At 28.0% G+C, this 14,795-nt stretch overlaps 1 pseudogene; it reads right to left on the bottom strand.

Moving 5' to 3' along the window:
* Positions 1–13,120: 13,120 nt before the first annotated feature.
* Positions 13,121–14,714, bottom strand: LOC114730912 (cystinosin homolog; annotated as a pseudogene).
* Positions 14,715–14,795: the final 81 nt, after the last annotated feature.

The raw sequence follows: 14,795 nt of genomic DNA, 5'->3' as shown, positions 1-14,795 counted from the left end.
GTCTTCGGTCTGCTTTTATGTTTATATGAATATCAAGAAGAGACCTTGAGGAAGAAAGAGAGAGAAAAAGTGGGAGAACAAGTTTTTTCTTCCCTCCCTTTTCCCTAAGAAATATAATAATAAATTATGAGGGTATCAGATTCAGATGCGAGTCCAGTGGTCGGAAATAGGAAGTTCGTCTTTCAAGGGGGCTTGGTATCAGATGCAATTAACATAGATGGCCAGGAGATATAGAAGCATGGCCTTTCAAGATAAAAGTTGGCTGTGTGTGATATATGCCACCAGTTAATATTAAACTATGAAATGAAGATCTTTGAAATCCCTTTGTTTAAATAATCACCAATGGTCAAGGAAAAATTAGGTGTATCATTGACCACAGGGGTGTCTCACAATTAAAATATTTGAAATTACATGCAAATAGTAGTTTATATATATATATATATATATATAGAGAGAGAGACATACATACCTACTGTGGAGTCAATTGGAGCATTGTCAAAGTTTTCAGCCAAAATATTCAAAAACATTTTTTTTTTTACATTCACACATGCTTTAATCTAATTTTTTAAAAGATGTCTTTTACATTGATATAAATTAACACTCAATTCTAACTTTTAATAAACATATGTCTCATGTGCACACATTCAAGCGAAAACTTTATGCTTAAATAGTCACGGACCTTTTCATTAATGCTCTATTTAAATGGAAAGAAAAATTAGAAGGAAAGAAAATGGAAGAAGATGAGATTTAAGAAATAATGTTATCACCCTACCTATTTTGATGAAGGGGTAAAAGAAAATGGGCAAATGTCATGACGATGACAATAATATCGTTGTAACTAGATTTATGATATTTCATATGGTTTACAACAAAACTATACAAATATAAATATTATCCATCAGGTAAAAATATTTAAAGATAATATATTTTCATATTTGTATATTTTAAAATCAAATAATTTTTTATGTTTAAAAACATATTTTGAGGATCAAATAATAAATTGAAAGAAAACAAACTCAAAGATGTGTGTTTAAAATATAGTTTTCATATTTGTATAAATTTAAAAATAAATTGAAAGAAATGATTTTTTTTCCATATTATTTGTGAAGATCACTAAATAAAATTGGTTGGAGGGAGAAGATGACGTGAATAAAGACGCTTAGTGAAAGAATATTTTTTCCCAACGTCTTTTCATATTTATAAAGAAAATTTGAGGAAAAATGTGGTGGGTTTCACCCACATTTTCTCTCTTCTTTTTCCTTACTCTGACTTTTATTTCCTTCTCTTACCAAGAGAAAACTCCATATTCCTCCCATATTTTGATTTTCTTCTCATGGTTCCTTTCCTCTGGACATTTTCTCCAATCCAAGCATGCGGTAATCCCTTTGTTTCAATTTGAAAAAAAAAATAGTAAGTCATTTTCTGATGTTTTAGAAATTTATAAAAGGTAATTTATTGTGCTGGGATTTTATAAAAAGCAGAAATTATTGTGTTCGATTACGATTATAAAAAACGATTTATTAGTAATTTTAAGGGGTGTTTGGATAAGCTCAAACTATGGTTTCGAGAATAGTTTCTGGAGAATAACTTTTTAGGAGAATAGATTTTGTGAAAAAGTAATTCTGATAAAGTGAGAGTGTTTGGATAATTGTTGTTAGAAGTGATTTTTTATATGTAGAATTACCAAAAAGGATATAAGTTTAAATGATAATTACATAAAAGATATATTTTGTAATATATGTTTAATTGAAGTAATAAATTTGTTACTAATATATATTTTGCCAACATAATAAATAAGACATAAATAATGTAAATAATAAATAAATAATATGTATATATATTTATAGGAAAATGAATCTGTTATTCTTTAGAGTGAAGGACTCTGTGTTTGGGTGACACCCCAAACCATGATTTGGGGAATAAATCACCCAAACACCCACCCAAAAACCAAAACCATGGTTTTGGAAAAAGCAAAAAAATTTTGCTTTTGGAAAAAAAAGGGAGAGTATGAGAGCCTATAGGATATATATCTTGTTATTTTTTTTTATAAACATATTTAATCTTATATTTTATAAATATATATACATATTAATTATTTATTAATTATATTATCTTATGTATTATTAATTATGTTAATAAAAAATATATTATTAACAATTTTATTCCTTCAAATTAAAATATATCATAAAATCTATTTTTTCTGTAATTATCATATTAACCTATGTCTTTTTTTTAGTAATTTGTATATATAAAAAGTGCTTCTGATAACAACTATCCAAACACTCTCATTTCTCAAAATCACTTTTTCATAAAATCTATTATTCCCAGAATCTATTCTCCAGAATCACTTTTCCAAACCACGGTTTGGTTTCATCCAAACACACCCTGAGAGTGAAGAGTGAAAAAATAGCAAATAATTGAGGCCTGCTCTCTGTCATATCCCCTGAGCCCACCACCAACGATCAAATAATTTGTGCAAGAAGCAAGTCAGACATGCTTCATCTAAAACCATGGTTTTGGATTTTTTTTCAGGGTGTTTGGTTGATTTTTTCCCAAATCATGGTTTGGGTCCCCAAACCATGGTTTAGGATGATAGCCAAACAGCTCCTAAGATATTATATATGATATCATTGGGAATTTTTGTTCATTAAAAATATTTTTTTAATTATTTTTATATTTTATAATGTCTTTGTGTATCTCCATATATATTGTTATCAAGGTTCTCTTATAATTTATTCTTCTTTCAAATTCCGATTATTTTTAAAAGTTTAACAAATATGATAAAAAATTTTATGAGTGATTATCTGGGGGGGAAAAATAAGTGAATTTTTAATTAAAAAAATGTAAACAAATTAGCCCAAACATAACATGCTATATATGGGCATGTAAAGAAAAAAATTGTCCAAAATAGAAGTTTTCTAAAATTAAAAAATTTGGTCTAAAATATAAGAGATCGATGGGATAATTAATGATAATGTTTCACTTTTACAGTTCTACTTCTTACGCGGATGAGCGAGTTTTAAAATAAGAGATTCATACATATCAAGGGCGCATGGCAAGTGACGTTCCTGTTCAGGCAACTAGCCATTGACATACAATATACGTATACTGTTATTTGTAACGAAAGTATATGAGAAATAATCCGCAAAAATTTATCACATAAAGATAATAAATGACATATATAAAAGTAAAAATAAAAACACTAGTTTAAAAATTTATTTCTTATGGAAATGGTGCTTCTTACAAAAACGAAAACTAAACGACAAAGGAACAAGATGCTTTTAATGATTGTGTTATAGCCATAGAAGCACCGGCCAAAAAAGCAGAAGAATAGGAGTTGGTGGAATCACATTGATTAGAATTTAACGGTCGGGTTAATATAATATTATTATAATATTTGATCTCTTAAAACTATTCTTATTTTGATTTTGATGTTTTATATTTTAAGTTATAGGTTTTTGTCCTTTAAATAGTAAATTATTTCAAATTTTTATTAAATTACAAAAATTAATATTTTAAATAAAACGAAGTTTGAGAGACTAAAATCAAGACAAACTTGATAAATAAAAAATTATATTGACTCTTAATATTTAACTAACTTCTTTTTTTTTTCCCATTTGATAATAAAATACAAAAAATTTTGGATGTTTGCAAACATCCTCTTAACAAATTGAAATACTCCGTCTAATGTTTTTAGATAAATATGAATTAACAACTTTACATGGGGATGAAAAAGTAGAGGTCAATCAATGGCTGCTCATCCCGTCTAGTTGAGGATCGATATAACCTATTTAGATAAATAAGTAAATAACCCAGACTTATATCAATGAAATTCTTTTCATTAAAAAAAAATTAAACTTATGTATTTTTAACATTCAAAGTTTACATAAATTTCTTATAAAATAAAAATAAATTATGCAAACTTTCTTTGATTTATTTAAAATTACTTTAATTTTCCTTTTATTTTCTAGACATACGTAATTTTTTTAACATATATAATTATAAAAGAATCTCAAGTTTTACCAAATTAGATAACTTTTGGTTTCAATTAAAATTTGTGTTGATTTTAAAAATAAAATTCTAATTTAGTACTAACTGAATAATACAATAAATATTTAAGCTTGTAAAATTTGAGACAAATTCTGTTTAATTTAATAAAATTTATCTATCGGTAGTAGTTTTAATTTATAAACAGAATGTAAGAAAAAAATAGGACATGTGAGAGGAAATTTAGGAGGTGTGGTTAGGGATAACTTAGTAAATTTAAATTTATATGTTAATATCTAGTACTTTTGAATAAGTATAATTTTTATGATCCTCTCTAATTATCTTGTCTAGGTCCTTCTCGCTAATTTTTCCTAAAATTATTTTATCTCCAATAAAAAGGAATTCTATGCTTATGTTGACATTAGAATTCTATCACCGTCCGAAGAGAATTAATACTCATTAATAAGGACCACACATGCTTTAGGCATTAGAAATTCTATGCCCACCAAAAAGACAATTAATGATACTGACAACAATGGGTCTGTTTGATTAAGCCATTAGGGAGGGCAAAAGTAATTTTAGGGAGTAAAAGACAGATTAGGTTTTATTATCACATTTGGCGTTACTTTTGGTTATAAGTCATTTTGTCTTAAAAAATCACTTAAGTCATAAGCTAATTTTTATGGCTTATGCCTTATGCAAAAGCATTTTTCAAAATCAAAAGATATTTTTACCCCTATGTTTATGTTGTTCTTATACTTTTCACTACATATTTCTTGTGCTTCCCAATCAATTTTTAATTATTTATTTTTAATGCTCTTCTAAATAAAAAATAATTTTTAACGAAAGTTTTATAATATTTTTAATATTATTTTTCATTTTATATATACATAAATTGTGTAGAGTACATCATTCAATTAATTAAGTAATATTATTTTGTTCAAAATTTTTTACATTACTATGATTTGTAATTTAAATATAATTTATTCATTAAATATAACTTTTTCTTATTACAATAATTTAAAATTATTTTTTAAAATTTATATTTTTAATTTTTTTTATTATTTAATAAAAGTCATGCCCATTTTGGTCATTTCATAAGGCAAACTTACTTATCCAATCAAAATCCAAATAATTTTTCTACTTTATAAACTAATTTTTATAAAAGTCAATCTAAACATAAACCACATTATCCAATCCATATTTTATCTAATCTCACTTTTCTAAAATTAAAAATAAGTTATTTTTCTATGGACAATTGACCCATTATTCTATGCGTTATCTAGGCAAAGGGGAAAAAACCCAACGATACGGAATTATTTCTTTTTTGAAAATCAGTCAAATTTTGAGCACTACTTTAATTTAATTTAGAAACCCCTGCACTTTTTAAATTAATTTAATTTCATCACGAACAAAACTATATCTCTTTCTCTGAATGCAAAGACATCAATTGACTTGTATAATGACAAAGAGCTTTAATTTGGCTATATTCACCGAAGGATAGTCACAAAGAATCAGCAAACAAGTTAACGTTAATTTAATTCCACCAAGCTTATAACCTGCAGACATCTATATATGGCACACCCAATGTGGTAAATGTCACCAACCCACACCTCAACTTGCTTGGACAAAGCTAGCAATTTGTCAAGTTTGATTTTTATATTTGAACGGAGATAAGATGGAAGAGTGAAACTGAAAGTGTTCTTAATTTATGGACTGGAAGGGAATAAAATACTAGAGTTTTCTTTTGTATATAACGAGTCTCATCATAAATCATCGGAGTTTGAACATCAAGAGATGATTCCTTCGGTCTTATATATAAATGACATTATCTTGTACATATAGGACTGCTCTTGAATATAAGCACTATTTTTATCTGAAATTTTAAATTGCTCTTTCTTTTCTTTTTTTACCCCTATTAAATATATGCTTTTGTATTTTTCTGATCTTATTTGTAAGTTACTTACATCATGTTTTACCAAAATCAAGAAAAACCTTAATCTCATTGGCTTGTCTTAAAATTTAATAACTTTTTAACTTTACCTCCATTTAATATGTGTTATATTTCATGAGAATAAAGTCTACATATAGTAAATGAAGGATAAAATTTTATATTCATATGAAAAATTTGATGATGTGACTTATAAATAAGATTAAAAATACTTCTTTTCCTCTATCTTATAAATAAGACCAAATGAGTATTAATTATTATACGTTCTCTCTCATTTACTCTCTTTATAAATAAGGGTATATTTGGAAAATAAAGTACATTTTAATTAGTATTGTAATTTACAAGATTTGGTTACATTTGCTTATATAGTGGACCGGAAGGAATATATGTGCTACAGCAAATTATATGCACTTTTCCTTTCATTCTTTTATATGGCTTCACCTTGTAACCCGAACTTATTATGAAATGGACAATTTAATCCAAGGACTTAAGCCCTAAATTCTTACAACTAGAGATCATTATAAACATTAATCTTCTGGAGAATGATTTCATTCAAAGATGGATCTATTGATACAAAAAATTCTTTTTACATCAGTTAAAAAATTCTTTTTATATCGGTTTTCCAACTTGATATCAACTATTCTGTGCTATTGGTGTATCAGAAGACTTGATAATCTCAACTTGAGGAGGATTTTTTGAGCCTTTCTTGTGCCGATATAGAAGATAACTAGAAATTTCTACACACACTAAAATATTTGATTAAATTTTAAATTATAATAAATTGTATTATCTAAAGTAGCTCAAGATTATATTCATTTCTTATAGAAGTGACTTTTTTATTCATTCAAATGAGATTTGAGTTAGAGATTCGAAAATCAAGAGGACCCTATAAAAATTTAAATTTATTTATTTATTTATCTATTTAAAACCCCGTTGATGTACTATTAATTATGATTCTTCCCATTCATTTCAACATATTCAAATCCCAATTAAGATATAAATAAAATTCAAAATTAATTATTAATTTCTTCATTTGAGCCTTCAATTGAAATCCTATTTAAGAATTATGCTCATTTAATTCAATATACCCAAATCCCAATCAAAATATTATTCAAATATCATCAATTGAATATATTCAAATGCCATAATGTCATACTTGACCTGTTTTTAAATGAACCGGGTATTACAAGTTTTCAAGAATATAGTTGATGATTGATTGATTTTGGATCACAAACAGAATGTCAAAAATAGTAGAAGCCTGATATCATCAAATTGGATCATATTCACACTTCAATGCTCTCATTCCATACATGTTAGGGTAAGAGAATTATATATCCATACCAGAGATACCATTACTTCTCCTATATTTCCAGATAAGTTTGCCTACGAACCTGATGAGATTTGAAATTTTGTCAGTGTAAGTTTTACTATATTTGAAATTTTGTAAGTATTGTGACAAACCTTGATCCATAGGTTATTGCATAACCATTTGAATATAGTTTCCTATGCCTCCAGAAAAATCCAACGGAATATTACCAATGCTCCAACCTTCTGTACTTTTTGTCATGAAGTTCATCACAGCCTGCAATAATAGAACTTCAACGGGGATGTCATTAATGATATATAATAGTATGCCAACCAAACAAATTAAACGAAGAACAATTTTCAAGAGGAGCAAATTAAAGCCATTTTCTGGGGGAAAAAAAGACACTCCCTTAGGAGGTTATTTATTTTGAATTTTTGATCAATTGAAAGTATACATATGTTTCTCCCAAGAAGGCTTTATAAACATGTATTTCTTGTAACATAAATTATAAAAACTAAAGTTGAATATAAAATAAAATAAATCCTTACCTGGGGAATATATTTTATGATGGTCATACAAACTTGAATGCCACTCGAAAATTGTATAACATACAATTTTAAAAGGAAATCCATTCCAACTCTACATGTGCATGCTTCATCACATCATTCATTTAATTTAATCTATGTATAACATACAATCGTAAAAGGAAAAATTATTTACTTAAGAAAGCATATATTGTACCCTGATATTGAGAGAGAAGCCAGAACCAATACTGTTTAGACAAAGCAATGAAGAAGCATATATATTGCAACAACTGACCAAGCAACTGCCACAATACCACAAGCTAGTTTTGACACTTTTTGATTTCCACAAGCATATATATTGATATTTTTGTTTGGAGCAAGAAACTTACCGGTAGGTAGGGGTGGAAATAGGCCAGGCGGCCTGTCAGGGGCCTGTGGCCTGGCCTGGCTTGGCCTATTTAGATATCATACCAGGCTCAGGCCTGTAAAAAGGCCTGTTTACTTTATCAGGCCAGGCTCAGGCCTGATAGTAAGCTTGTTAGGCCTGTCAGGCGGCCTGGGCCTGTTATCTTTTTTTTTTTTTGAGGTTAAAATTGTAAATTGATAGGAGGGAATCTGCTATTCTGATTGGTTAATTGAGAAAACTCCATCCACATAAACGTGTTATCTAGAGCCTATTGCATGCTTCATTTCATTTTCATTCTCTATAATAAAAATAATTTATGTATGTATAATGACACATATTTGAATAGAGAAAGAAAATATGAGTGCATTAAAAAAAAAAAGTAAAAGCATCATTCATTTATTTGATCCATGCTTTTCATATTAATCTTATATAGAATATATATATATAATTGACCTATTATGTTTTAGACCGTATATATGTGTGCTCAATCTAATTCTTATTATAATAGTTACTTAATTAATTTAAATAAGTAAATAAATTATAATAATTGTAACATTTTTTTTAAAACAACCATGTGTAACAACAGGATCAAATATCATTTTGTGAGTAAATTAGTTTGAATAAATGATAAATTTAAAATATAAAAGGAATTAAGGATGTTTCATATTTTAAACTAGATCTGGTCATCAACTAATTTGTATACTAGAGATGGGATGAAATGATATTTTTATATAAGAGTGAAATTATGTTTTCTAATAATTTTTCATATTAGATTTTTTTTGGGCATAAGGGGACATGTTTTACAAATTGTGTTAATTTCATATTTTTGTATGTATTTTAGATCAATTAGGTTGAATTATTATAATTTTGAATTGATTTATGTGTGTTTAAAATTTGTTAAAGAAAACAAGCCTCTTAACAGGCCACAGGCCAGGCCAGGCTCAGGCCTATTAAAAGGCCTTTCACAGGTCGCAGGCCAGGCTCAGGCTAACAGGCCTCACCACAGGCCAGGCCTGTTAAGGGTGAGGCCTGACTTGGCCTGGCCTGTTTCCACCCCTACCGGTAGGAATTGGTTCCAGCCACTAGAATAAACTGTGACAGCTTATGGAACTAACTACTCCAATTCAAATTTGATTAATGGTAATAAAAGTCATACCACCCCCGTTGTATAGTCATTTGTAGGGGAAAAATTAATATAAAATATCAGTTACCTACAAGATTATTAATGTTCATTTTTCAATTTTTCAATTTAATTTTTGTTGGAAGCAGGGAAAGAGAACAAAGGTGAGAACGATTTGTAAATATAAAGAGAAAAAAAATTTTAATAAGGGAAAGTTTAGAAAATTGCATCAATTTAATGTATTCCTTGGCACGTAAGAGTTACAAGTGATTTAAATTAATGCTTATTGGTCAATTTTATTATTGTAATTAATATTTAAACGTGACATTGTGTTTTTCTATTTTTTTTACCACCTCATTTAATATGGGTAAGTTGGAAAAAATTTCAATTTGAAACACATTTAATGAATTAGCTACCACTTTTTGATAGTAATAAATTGGTTAAAATGACTTATATTTGGATTAGAGGGAGTATTACTACTTTGGTCCTTAACATGTACTCTTCTGGTACTATTTATAAAGCACTTCTAATATATTTCACACAAACTAAAGAAAACCTTAAAATGCATTAACTCTCTATTAAAATGTAATAATTTTCTAACTTTACTCATATTTAATATATACACCTTTCAAAAGAGATAACTACTTAAACCATAATAAATGAAGAATAAAATAATACTTTCACATTAAAAAATTTAATGAAATAATTTATAAATAAGAAAAAAATCTTCTCTCTCTACCTTACAAATAGGACCAAAGGAGTAATTCACTTGTAATACATCCTTATTAGAGTTTTATCCTTCTTTTACCTTTACAAATCACATTCTCTTATCTCTCGTTTCTTTTTCTTTTTTTAATGAGAATTAAATAAGGTAAAATTGAAAAACAAGTATTAAATATACTAAAAATGACTTATATGTAGAACCAAAACTTTTCCCTATAAATGATTTACATTTAGGACCAAAGTGACATAAACTATTTATTAAATGATAATAAAGTGATAATAAATTCAACAAAATAGGGAGCGATGCTCCTTTCAGTTCAAAACATAAACATCAAATAATAACTAAATTAAAAAAAAACCTTGGGTCAATTAATTATACAACTCAAAAAGTTAATTAACATTGGTTAAAAATAATAAATATATATTATGCAACTTATTTTTCTTAAATACTTTACTTTATGGAGAGGATAAATGGAAGAGAGAGAGAATGAAAAATGACACACACAAAAAATAAGTAAAAAAAAGAGAACAAGAAGGCATATGATTAATTAGAAATAAAAAATAAAAAATATAAATTATAATTAAATTCTCGAAAGATGTGAAAAAAGAAAGTCAAAGAAAGTGACGGGGCATTGTGTGCTCTTTAAAGGAGGACTCTGTGGCCCCCGTTTGTATTTGCCAACTGCCACATGCTTTCAATAAATGCATGTGAGGTCGTTATCTGCATTGCTCTTGGTGCATGCACCATGTAAATATTCTTGCAGAAAATAAATGATTTAACTGACAATTTTAGTAAAAAAATAAAAAAATTAAGGAGCATTAATTAGCTTTTAAATTAGAGGAAATGCATGCACTATATTATGGCTTGGGGGAGATGTTCATTATTAATTACTACTCTGTCCCTAGTTATAAAAACCTTTTAGTCAAATTGTATTTTTTAAGAAAACAGTTAAAATTAGTTAAAAACAATTAATATGTAATAAATATAATTTTTTTCAAATATACCCTTAATAAATGTAAGAGAGTAATAATAAGATAAATAGAGAGAGAATGTTGTCTTCAATGCAATATATGAAATTTATTAGGGTTAAAATAGATAACAATGCATTAAATGTTTAGACAAACTCAAAGGGGACCTTATAAAAAGGGGCAAATCAATTCAAAAAATAGGATCTTATAATTAGGGACGGAGGGAATACTCCTTTTGTTTCTATTTATATAAGAGATAATTTTTCAGTGTGATATGTTTATTTTTTGAGAGATATTTAGAGGTTGTCTCAAATTTTGCTTTTTGATTTACTATTTTGCTCTCATTTAATAATTCATATTACTCATATTATTTTATTTAATTCTCACATATTCTCTCTCCACTGCACATTATGTCTCTTCCACATAGGGTATTTTTGGCAAAACATTTTTTTTTTACATTTTTATTGACTTGAACTAATTTTAACCAACATTTTGAAAATTCACTCTTAATATTCGTGTCACTCAAATCAGATCAAAGACTGAGAATCAAACTTAACTGAGTTTTGAAGCCACATTTTTGTGAAAATGATACTTTCTCATTACTTTATTATGTCACGATTTGTGCAATTACAATGCGAAACATGTGTGGTTGCAGTGCGAAACTCGTGCACTTGCAGTGCAAAGTTGGCAAAATGATACATAAGCAATAAAATAAAAAAGATACTTAACATTATGTAGAGGAAACAAAACAGCCAAGATATAAAGCAAATATGCGCTTCAAGGCCTTGTTCCAAAGCTAATAATTACAAATAAGAGAACCCAACAAGTAAATATTTCCTTTCTTTACTTTGCTTTCTCTCTGTTTTTTTTTTTTCCCAAAATTTTTTTCAACTTATTGTATTCTCGATTTCTCTTCCTCTTCCTCTTGCCAAAAATAAATGTTAGGAGTATTTAACTGGCAATTTTAATTAAAAAATAAAAAAATAAAAAATTAATGATCATTAATTAGCCTTTAATAAATTAGAGGAGATGCATGCATGAGAGCTTGGCGCGGAGGTTCACTATTAATTATTTACTGAAGTAAAACTAAATCCAATAATCGGGGTGGTTTATGATCTCACACGTTAAATTAAAAAAAAAAAACTTAATGAAATGCCTTGTGCATTTGAGGAGATAAGAAAACTCATACAATGACAAGATAAATGAAAAAATAAAGCAAAATATTAAAATAATTATTGAAATAGTAACAAACTAGTAAAATAAAATATTAAAAATATTATTGACAGACACACAAACATCACTTTTGTTCATTTCATCTTATGTTTTATTAATTTCGGCTCAAAAGACAGTTTCCCAAATTTATGATATACATGCAGCACGAAAATCGCTAAATATTATTAGGGTTTCATTTTGAAGTCAGTACGATTGAATTTTACAGACTTTTTCCTTTTCAGGTTTTTTTTTTTTTTGCTTTCTTCTCTTTCTTCCTGCTCTTTCCTAATTTCTCTTCTTTTCTCTTTAATTTCTCAATTTTCTTTCTTGTTTCACATCACTTTTTCAAGTGGATAGTAATTGAACCGAGATAATTTAATCATGTTTATTTTCTTTTCTTTTTCTTTCTCTTATTTATTGATTATTTAAGTAATTGATCACAAGTAAAGTTTTTAAATTAGGTATTTATTGGTAATTATTTTACTCAAATAACTAGCTACTCTCTCCAGTTCAAAATATAAGCTAAATTTTCTTAAAGATGTTGATTTTTTTTTTTAAGATACTAACATTCACTTTTGTCCAAGCATTTAATGAGTTTTTTTCAATTTTACCCCCATATATTCTCTTTCCTCTTTAATTCATTTATTACATTTTTTACTTATTGTCTTCTTTAATAATGGTATATTAGGAAAAACAAATATATGCCTTACACGTTTATTGTTTTAAATTGATTTTAATTAGTTTTTTGATAAACGTAATGGATAAAGTTTAGCTTATATTTTGAATTGGAGGGAGTACATTCATAAATGTCATCACCGGCAAATTGATTCAAGGGTAGCCCTTAAATTGTCACGACATACATAACATCATAAAAATGAAATTTTCTCGGATATTCTGAACTACGCTAAATCCTCCACAATCTTCATCGCTGGTATATCGAAGACTTGTCGATCTCAACTTCAGGCGGGGTCTCCGAGTTTGACACTATTTTTCGTTGATATAATATATAATGTTGGATTATGAACAAAATGTTGTAGAATACAGAAACCTGAAAACAGATCAAATTGTAATATCACCATTAACAACTCTTCATTGTCATTGTACTCTCTCCAGTCCTAAATATAACACCTATTTTGTAGTGTAATTTATACTATAAAATGGGTCTTATATTTAAAACCGGAGGAGCATATTATAACTGATGTCTATATAAGAGAGTGATGATCCATACCAGAGAAATCATTAGTTTTCCTATATTTCCTGAGAAATTTACCCAAGAACCTGAGATTTGACATTCAATTAGTACGAGATTACTAAGTCAGAACGATTCATGCTTCATATAACTGCGGGTTATTAATACAAACCTTGATCTATGGATTGTACAACCATTTGAGCATAGTTTCCTATGCTTCCAGAAAAGTCCAGCAAATATTTCCAATGCTCCACCCTTCTGTGCTCTTTCTCTTGTAGTTCGTCACAGCCTATAAACATATTCCTTTTTAACACAAATTTCAAAAACAATGTACAGTTGAAAAGAAAATGGAAACAATAGATCCTAACCTGGGGCAGATATTTTATAACCGTCGCACAAACTTGAATGCCACTGCAAAATAGTGAATTTCAACAAAATTTATTAGAAGGATATCGATGACAAATGAACATTCTATTCTATGTATCCATATGAGTGGGAAAAAGAAAATTAGTGTGTAGTTAAGAAAGAATAAAAGATACCTTAATATTGAGAGAAGCCAAAGCCAATTATGATTAGACAAAGCAATGAAGAAGCATATTGCAGCAACTGACCAAGCAACAAACAGAAGCCCACAAGCTATTTTTGACACCTTCTGATTTCCACGCTACAATATGAAAAAGAAGAAATTTTAACCATTGGTGACAACAAAGAAAAATAACAAACATAAAAAAGTACGAAGATCTCAATGGAAAGGAAAGCAAGGTACTAACATCATAGATTGCCATCTGGAATATGGTAAAAATTGTGAGTAGGACAGCATGGGATGAGAAAGCAACATCATTTGCTGCTACGGGTATCATCTGAAGCATACATGGTAAATGAGAAAAAAGTTTTTTTATAATATCAAAATTTGAAGCTATGATAATTAGCATTTATTGTTGGATTATATATGATCTAACCTCATTATGACCATATTTATCTTTATACTGCTTTTGAATAGTAGAGCTGAAGTACAAAGATGCATTGTATATTAGATAGCAGGTGTGCTTGGTCAGATTCAATGCCTCAAAATCAAAATTCAATCCCACCACACTGAAATAATTCGAAACCCATAAGATGAACCAAATTAGAATGGCTAAAAGAAAGATAGTAAAACCAATGATAAAAAGGTAAGGAAGGTAAAAGTAGATTTGTGTTTTGTTGAAAACCTTTTCCTGTGATAATTTTAATATGACTTGCGGGTAGAAGCTGGTAGACCACAAAGTAAAAACAAGCCAACCCACACTTCGTAACAAACATGGAGGGGTACTGAATTCCAAGAAGCCATTCTTGATGTGAAAGGCTTACTTATTACTTGAGGGCCTAGTTGGTTCTAAAGAAGAAAGCTTAACAATAATCAGCAATGTAA

The sequence above is a fragment of the Neltuma alba genome, unplaced genomic scaffold (genome assembly GCF_004799145.2).
Source record: "Neltuma alba isolate B1F8T4 unplaced genomic scaffold, ASM479914v2 tig00012782_pilon, whole genome shotgun sequence".
In the NCBI taxonomy this organism is placed as follows: domain Eukaryota; kingdom Viridiplantae; phylum Streptophyta; class Magnoliopsida; order Fabales; family Fabaceae; genus Neltuma; species Neltuma alba.
Note: the sequence above shows the minus strand (reverse complement) of the source record. Positions and strands in the feature narration are given on the sequence as shown.